This window comes from Poecile atricapillus, chromosome Z (assembly GCF_030490865.1).
Source record: "Poecile atricapillus isolate bPoeAtr1 chromosome Z, bPoeAtr1.hap1, whole genome shotgun sequence".
In the NCBI taxonomy this organism is placed as follows: domain Eukaryota; kingdom Metazoa; phylum Chordata; class Aves; order Passeriformes; family Paridae; genus Poecile; species Poecile atricapillus.
In genome coordinates, this window is record NC_081289.1 from 26,316,532 (window position 1) to 26,325,729 (window position 9,198).

Sequence of the window (9,198 nt, forward strand, 5' to 3'; positions counted from 1 at the left end):
TTAGAGGGAGTGCCCACAACTCGTATTACTGCTTTTTCCACCCTATAGTTAGCAGGGACAGAGAAGTTTTGGGCCTGGCATGGGAGAAGAGCCGAGGGAAGATGTCAGTAACGCTTCTGAGCATTCTCGTCGCCCAAGCGCAAGGCCACTCGCAAGGCAGGAGGGCAACACCAACACACAGATGGAAAAGCTGCTGGTTTTGAGGGGTGGGTCCTCCAAACACTGGAGCCACTTTGGAGGTGCCTTCTGGCCCCTCCCCTGCTGCATGGCGCAAACAGAACTGCTGCAGTTGGACAAATGGCTGTCAGGGCAGGAAGCAGCAAGAAATGGGAATTCACTGCATGAGGTTTGACAAGTCCACATAGGACCAGACCAACTCGTTTTTGACCACCAGCCTCTTCCTGGCTCCACATGGCTCAGGATGTATAAAGTACCCCAAGGGTTACTGCAGCCTGTCACAAATGACCCTCAAAAAATTGGGCAGCTAGGAAAAGGGGAATTTTGTTTCCCATCACCAGCAGGACCTGAGCTCAGCTGCAATCAGAGGAGAGGTCTGTTGGTTGAAGATGGAAATAAAGGTGAGCTAAACCCAATCCAGGCTTTGTTTAACTGTGTTACATTCCTCTCTTTAGGGCTCTGGTGATGCTGTTTTCCAGACTAGTGCCAGACATTTTCTGTGGACAGGTTCCCAACGGTTTTCCAGATGAAGAATTGTGATAAAAACCTGACCTATTATGTTGTAGGACACATCCTTTTTACCCTCACATATTCCAGGAATGGGATTTAGTTGGGATATTTACAGCTGTGAAGGAATGGCACCTGGGTAAAACATCTTATGAGTCAGAAAAGGAAACCCCCACAATTAAAATGCAGCTAAAGAAAACATGTGAAACCCGAGATATAGAACAAATCCCAGCTTGAATCATCTGGTTCCAAGACCTTCGTGGAGCCCATTGAGCCTGAGCTAATATCTATTCACAACATGCAAGAAGCAAAGACAAATAGGGATGGCCTGGAGCTAAAGTTACACGGCACTGCATCCAGAGACAACACCAGCCCCCTCTTCTGCTCTGACACCGGTCAGGGAACTGACCCTGCTCCCCCCGGTACGTGCCTCTCTGGTGCTGGCACCATGCTGCCCTCACACCTCAAAGCCCTTCTCCAAGCAGGGCAGGAACACCACAAATGGGAGCACACAGCCCTCTGCAAACTCGAGAGCTTCTGATGACAAGACCTCAGGCTTGGAAAATGCCTTGGTGTACTCTGGGCCCTGTGGCAGCCCGGCAGTGCTGCCCGGTGTGTGATGCACCCAGAGGGCAAGAGGTTGGGTGAAGTGCTTTTTGTCATCCTGACCCCCAGCTCATCCCCACCAAGGAACTGCCTGGTGACATGACAGCTCCTGGCTGGTATTTCCCACAGGAACTTGTCTGAGGGGTACACACAGCAGCCTCTTTCAGGTTCCTCCCGTGGCAAGCATTCACCCCAAGCATGGCAGTTCATTGTGACACCGCATCCAGGAGGTGAGAGAAAGCCAGCCCTGTGTACTTTGGGGTATGCAAACCTACCAAAGCCTCCTTTGCAGCCCTGACTGACACACAGGGATCAGCTGGCAGCTGCACCCTGACATAAAGCCACAGCTTCCTCCCTGTCCCCTGGCCGGCACAGCGCTGATGCTGGCCAACCACCCCACGTGAAGCTCTGCTTGCGCTGGCACAGGCAGCATGAGCTGGGCAAGCAAAGGCTGGCCATGGAATGGTTGTGGTTAACCTGAGCCACTTTGGCAAAACAGGTCACTGGCTGACCCAGTAACTTTGTAAGTGCCCAGGAGGAGGCCAAGCCTGCTTGTGAGGAGGTTGGTGGTGACAGCAAGTCGGGTTCAGTTACCTTTTAACCCTGCTCAGCTGCAGGCAGCTCAGATGCAATCAGATCTTTCAGTGTCATTTCCTTTCCAGGTCTCGTTTTTCTTTCCGAATTCTGTGTTTCTGGGCAGTTGGGAATCTGCCCTGGCTTGGAAGATGAGCAAAGCTCCATTGAGGGCTCTGTGGGGCTGCAGGCAGGGACTGTGGGTCTCTGTGAGGCAGAGCGTGCAGCTCACGGCAGCACAGCCACATTAGCCCTGCAATAAACCATCACCCCGAGCAGGGTTTAATGGTTCAGCCAGATTAATGAGCCTGGGAGAGATGGTCCGGTTCATGCCCCACACGTGTGGTTCACTCAGTGCAGCCCAGGAGAGCACCATGATTAAGCCAATGCAGACAAAATTTGCCAGCTAAGAAACTGCAGGGTCAGAGTAGTCCTGCTGACAGTGGCTCCATTGGCTCTCCTGCCTGTGCCTGTCACCCCTCCCAAGCCAGTTTAAATGGTTCTCTCTGGGATGCTTTGATAAGCCTCTGTATCTCACAAGTACTTCAGGAAAGAGCAATAAAATGAGATGTAGATAGGACAGGAGCACAAGGGAAGAGCAAATGGCCCATGTGTTGCAGTTGCCAGTTCCAGACATAGACAACAGTCCCTTCCTTTGAAGGGAAAGGTAGCTACTGGATTTTCAGGATGTCACTCTGCTCTGTGTCCCCATCTTTGCCGAGGGTAGAGGAGCTGTGGGTCGATATGACCGAGGTGCAAGCAGGGGTGAGGCAAGCAGCCTGCCAGCACAGCGTGGGCCAGGCTGAGGTCTCCTTCATGTCCTGATTGTTGCCTCCCACGGGGCTGCCCTGGCTGCTCACTACTTGTAAGGGATGTCTTATGGGTGCTGTAAGCACCTTCTGGTACCTGCATCCCTCTCCCCGTGGTGAAGGAGCAATACCTTTGAGACAGCCCGCCCAACACTGATAACCCCTCTCCACAGTGTTATCAAGGGCCTTATCAGTGCATGCAGCTGGCACTCTTTGCAATTAAATTGGTTTCAAGCCTACTTTCTTTACAGTTACCCGTCTGGACGTGCTTGAATCAGTCACAAGGGCCAGGAAAATCAATTGGGCCCCAGCCAAAACCCGTTCAGTCAGTTTAACTCATTTGGCTACAAGTCCCAGGTGCCTTTGCCTGTGCTGGAAGTTGGATGTGGCCAGGTGAGGGGAGCATCAGCTGTTGTGCTCCCAGGGGAGGTCGGCTGCAGTGTGAGCCAGCCTCACCTGGCATGGGGCTGTGCTGGTCAGGTGCTGTGGGACTTCTGGCCCTACCCTCACCCCCTTCCCAAATCCACTTGCCATGTCTCTGCATGTCTGGGAGGCTTAAAGTCCAGCCTGTGGCTTTTTGATAGATGTGCTCACAACAAGACAAGAAAAAGGTGCCAAATCAAGGAAGCCTCAGGTCAACGTCAAGGTCTAAGAGGGGAGGGCAAGGGAAAGCGGAAGGGATGGATGGACTGGCACCTCACCTGAGACCTTCAAGGCAAAGATGTGCTGTCAGGGAGGCTGTGGTGGAAACCACACCGAGGGGAATGTTTCAAAGCTAACTCCAGAAAACATTGTCCCAGGAGCAATCCTGCAAGTATGGGGATGGCTATGGTTTAATGTGTTTCTCCTGTCTCTGATTTATGGGAGGAAAAGTCACAGTTCAGAGGTGTTGGGGGTATCCCCAAGCAACAGGCAGCCAGAGAAAATCCACAGGTTGAGGTGAGCATGCCTGGTCCTGGCCAACAGCCCCAACTCCCACAGAAAAGGCCCAGCGAGCATCCCTTCCCGGGATCCAAGGTAAATCTCCAGCAGCTGGTGAACACTTCAGGCCCCTGCAGCATGCACAGAAGAGTTAACTGCTGCTTCACCACACCACAGGGAGCTTCCTGTGGTTTCTCTCACTGTTTTCCATCCATATCTTCATGATTATCTCACTCATGTGCTGCCCAAGCAGCTCTTGGCATCCCTCTGGCTGCAAGCTGAGCACAACCGCTCAGCCAGCGGCTTTGCAGCCAAGCAGTTGAGCTGCAGGTACAGGTGAGAGTTCTGCTATGGCCCGGGCTTCACATCATGGAGAGGATGTGGGCTCTGGGATTTGGCCATGTCCAGTCTGACAGCACCTTCCTGCATTTCCCCAGGTTTCCTCCTTTGGCTCCAGAAGGTACTGACTGATGAAGGTAATCACTGAGATCAGCGCCAGGCTCTGGGTCAGAGGCACATGCCACTACAGTGCTGTAGAACCAGGGCTTTTCCTCCTCATGGGCAGCAGCAGACACACCGGAGGGCACCCCAGAATCTGACAGAGGTGAAGATTAATCTGGAATGAGTGCAAACAGCAAAGTAAAACTCCTCCAGATTACGGCCACCAGACAAAAACCAGCCCAGCATGCCATTTTCCTTGCTGCCCAAGCTGGGAAAGGAACTCTGACACACATCTCAGTATGCCCAGCACCACCCAAGGCTGGTGCTGCATTGGATGAGCCTTTGAAAAAAGCATTTCTCAACATACTGGCTGTGGTTACTGCCTGGGACAATGGTGGGAAGGAATATGCCTAGAGATACCGTGACCAGTGAGAAACTTGACACGTAGGTGCTGGAATTCAGGTCTGGAAGAGGCCCTGCAGTGAGGATTAAGGACAGCAAGACTGAAGAGAGCATGCAATGGTCTTGTCTTCCCCCTCAGGACCTCCATGGCACCAGAACTTCCTTTTCTGATGGCACAGTTCCATTTTAGAGGATTTGGAAACTGTACCCAAGTGGCAAATGAGAAAACTCCCTTTGCCCTTGCCTTCTCCATGGTACTTCTCAGTTCTCCTGTGGGATCTCCCAGCAGGCCAGAACTGCAGCACGGGGGGATAAGAGGAGCAGGTGAGATGGGGAGGCAGCAGGCCCAGGGAAGCACGGAGGCGGGTCAGTTTAACCTGAGCCTGGTTTAGTGAGGAGAAACATGGAGTGTCTGCAAATTGGGGATTCGAGAGGGGTGACAGGTGACAGCCATGGATGCTGTGTGTGGAGAGAGAAGTGCAGTTCACTCTTCTCCAGGTTTGCTTTTTTCCCCTCATGTTGTGATAATTGTGTTTGCAAAAGCAAATTAACACTCAAGTGTGAAGAGCAAAACTCAGCTTTGGGAAGGAGGGAAGGAGCAAACTGCCTCCTTCCAAGAGGTCATCTACCTCTCCTTGACTGCAGCAACAGCTCCATGTACCCCCAAGGCTCCCAGCCATTCCTTTGGGGTACACATGGATTCCAACATGTTCCCAGAATCCTTCCATCCCCTGTTGTTGCATCGTTCACAGAGATGAATTCCTTTTGACCTCACCTTCACCTTTGCTTTGTCCACTTCTGCACACTGGGAAAATAAAAAATGCTACGGCTTATCCGGTTTCCAAAGCCAAATAGTGATTAGCTGCTGGCTCATGTGTCCACCACTGTGAGAGCAGGCAATTACTGACCCCCTGCACTCCAGAGGGTACAGGCTAAGCCAAGCTCAAGAAGTGGAAAGAGCTAGAGAAATGAAGGCAGACAGCATTCTCCTTTTCTGTTCTCTGTTGCTCCTGAAGGGAGGGCACCAGAAAACACCCAGCCAAACAGCATTTCTTCCACAAGAAGGGTTTGCTGTCATACTCAGAGCAGGTGATTCAGAACAGGAGCATGCAGTGACATCAGGATTCTCAGTGCTCTGAGCTGCTTATATTCAATTGCTGTTAAAAACCTCCTCTGCCTTGCTGCAGAGCTGTCTCTGAAACCACTTTCTTATTCTGGTTTTTTTACAGTGGAGCATTTTATCAAACTTATGTTGAAACATATTCAGTTGCTGCCAAACCAAATTTTTGCTTCACCTTTCCGACAAGCCATCACTGACTTGGTATTACTTACATTTCTGCTGTTCTTAGAGGCAGTGGTGGAAGCTCTGATACATCGCGCGGTCTGAAACTCTACCACAAAATATAGCTCCACGCTAAGGAGTTTGCAGGCTGGAGAGCCATTAGCAGGTACATGTGGTGTGAACTGGGACTGTCAGGATGCTGGTGGCAGCAAACACTCTTTGTCTCCATGCCCACTGTCCTCCCTTGCCCTCCCAGCTGCAGAATGACTGGATTTTTCATGCTGCCCAGAATTGTTCTGTAGTAGATGAGGATGAAATTCAATCTCTTTGCCTTTAAGATTTCAAACTGAAAAATAGCCAAATGCTATTTGCATTTCAGCAAATAATCCAGGGAGCAGGGCTGCCAGAAACCCCTAAATGAGAGCAAACAGTCCTTATCTGGTGAAGTTTTATGTTACTTAACACCAGTGCAAGTTTAAAGGCATATTTTTGTTTCTGTTGCACACAAGGCATCTTTTCTGGGCGGATCCTGCTATTAGGGTTAGTCCCTGAGTATTTGTACCAGCACTTGTTCATCTTCCCACTTGCTCAACTACAGCTTGATTGCTGGAAATGCTGATTGCCCGTGACTGTAATTTTCTTCGGATAAAAGGCCTCAGAGCACTCAAGGAGGAGATAAATATCATTGTCTCATGCCGTTTGCATTGTGTCTGATAGAAATGTCACTTTGTTGTTTCCCTCCCTGCCACCAGCAGTGCAAAATGAACAAGGGCATCGGATTTCAGGACTGGTTGGCTCAAAGAAGGACTTTGTTTGCAGAGTCTAGCTCCAGAGGGCATTAAAAGGACTCTAATTCCAAAGGGGGGCGGGAAAGACGTGACCTTTTGGGGATCTTCTGGAGAAAGGGTGACAGTGAAAGTTTGGCTCTGCCACCATTAACTCCACTTTGTAACTCAGTGCGAAGGAGTTAACCAAATGTCAGTGACTCGCACACAGAGAGACCAAGAATCGCTTATCAGCATTAACCACAGGGTGAAGAAAAGTTACCTAACAGCAACTGAGTACATCCCCTTGGGTTCAAACCAGGTTCACCTACAAGTGATGGAGGAGAAGGGCCCTTCCATCCCCTGCCTTTGGCTGGCAGGTTGGAGCTACCAGCTCAGCTGGGTTTGTAAAGCCCAACATAAGCCTGACACCCTGCCTGGAGGCTCTTGCCCACACCATCCACTTTTGGCACTGCCCAAGAGGAAGAAAACAGGGCATGGCACAGATCATGGCCACCAAAATTTAAGAAAAAAACCCAAACAACACATAGAACAATATTTTGCTTCAAAGCCTTGTACCTGGCAAGGCAGACGCATAGAGTGGGGAGGTGCAAATTGTCACAGGACTGAGAGCACCACCTCGGCTTCAGCTGCAAACACAAAAGTGTCTCAGTCAGTAAACAGGCTCAGCTGTGGCTGGCTGGTGTTTTATCTTGCTGCTTCCATCAGAATTCATTTGCATGCAGACATTTGGATTTTTAGACCATTTAAGGTTAACTCATTGCATATGTTAATCGGCTGTTTTCCCCGGAGGAGCAGCCGGCAGGGCGTCAGGGAGCGTGGAGAGCAGGAGTTGCTCTGCCAGCGGCAGGATGATCATCTCTGCTACATTCATGCCTGGGGTTGCTGCATGCCCAGGACATCCCTGCAGTATCTCAGCTACTTCCTGGCCTTACCAGCCCCACACATCGACCTGAGCTCAATCCCTCTCTCTTGCCCCGGAGAAGGGCTGGAAGCATCACATGCCATGCCAGAAGTGGTGTTTGGATGCCATGCAGCCCACAGGCACACATGAACGTTCTCTTCCTTCCTCTCTTCCCTCCCCTCTTTTGGCTCATCACGGAGCTCATCTGAATTGTTTTGCTGTAAAATCCCTTCCTTGCTGCTGGGTTGGGTTGAAATCGGCCAGTGGATTCAAACCGTATTGTGGGCGGATGATAGACAGGCAGATAGACACCATGATTGTGAGAGCTTAATTTCTGTAAGGAATCGGGCTAAAAATGACTCCTTATCCCAAGGGAGCCTGTCCAGCACGCCTCAAACCGAAGTACACAAAATAGAGAGAAAACACTGCACAGACAGCAATGGTTGCGGTGCTAATTCAAGATCCACAGTCGATTTTCTACCCCACCACAACCTCTCTGTTTGGCCTCCAGCAAATCACATAACTTTTCTAATCCTCTATTTCTTTCATGTAAAAAAGTTCCAAAAGGTTTGGGATTTTACCTTTAGGAGAAGGGATGATAATTGAGTAAATTAGAAACCATGAGGTGCTTGGATATGTAATTACATCTAAGGCTACAGCCTCACTCTGGTGCCATCAAAGCACATAACACCGTTAGTAAAAAGATATAAAACCCCCAACTTCTGTGTCTGGACCTGCAAACCCAGAACCACGTAGCTTTGAAAACCAGGTCCCCCTTTAGAGGAGGTACAGATGCAGTTGCACTGGTGTGAAGGAGATACCAGCATGCTGTTGCACCTGACAGTGCACTAGCACATGCTGAAACAACAGCCTTCTGCATCATTCTGCTCTGGGGTTACCTCAGGAAAGAAGAGCAAAATCTTGTCTTTCCTCACACAAAGATTCAGAGGCAAAGCTAAAATCCCAGATTCCCCTTCACGTTGCTGTGTAGCGTAGCAGAGGGGCAGACACCTCAGGGAGGCTGCAGGAGCCTGTCTCTCTGGTTAGGAGTACTGAGCGTGGCAAACAGTCACAAGACCGAGGAGCTGTGGTATTGCAGATGTCTCTCTGTGCACAGGATGTTATTCTACCTCTAGGTTTGTGGTCTGATGCTCTTGAACGTTTGCAATCTCTGGGTGAGCCCGTAAGCCTTTGGTTTTATCACATTAACATGGAAAAGTGTTAGCTGTCTTCACATCACCCCAGGGGCAATATTTGAAGCAAAGGGATAATGTTTTATGAGCAAAGGAGGTCTGAAATAGTGATGTTTTCTTCCCATTAGTGCCAACCATCCCTTCTGCGATGGGTGTTCACTGGCTGGGGGAAATGAATTGGTGATGGCTGCTCATCCCTAATAGGATTTATACTCTCAGAGCTGAAATCACCTACAGACACAAGGCTAATGCTGTCAGTTGCCAGCCATCTCAAAAAAAAAAGACCAAACCAAAAAAAAAAATAAAAAAATCAGGGACTCAATGCAAGTTGAATCACGGCTGTCAAATTCTTCCTGGGGATGTAGGAGCTGGGGACTCCCTTCAAGCCCAGTTCTCTGCTAGGAACCCATGACTGCCTTGAAGACCATAGTCTTGTCAGAGAGCAACTTCATCCCAGACCCACAGAGAAGGAGATGTTGTCTTCCCAGTGTGTTCTCACCAATGTGATATTGCTGTCATTGAGGTGGAGCCTTTCAGCATCCTCATCAAGGACTTGTGCTGATGCAGTATTGTGTCTGCCACAAAATGACCTCCCTCA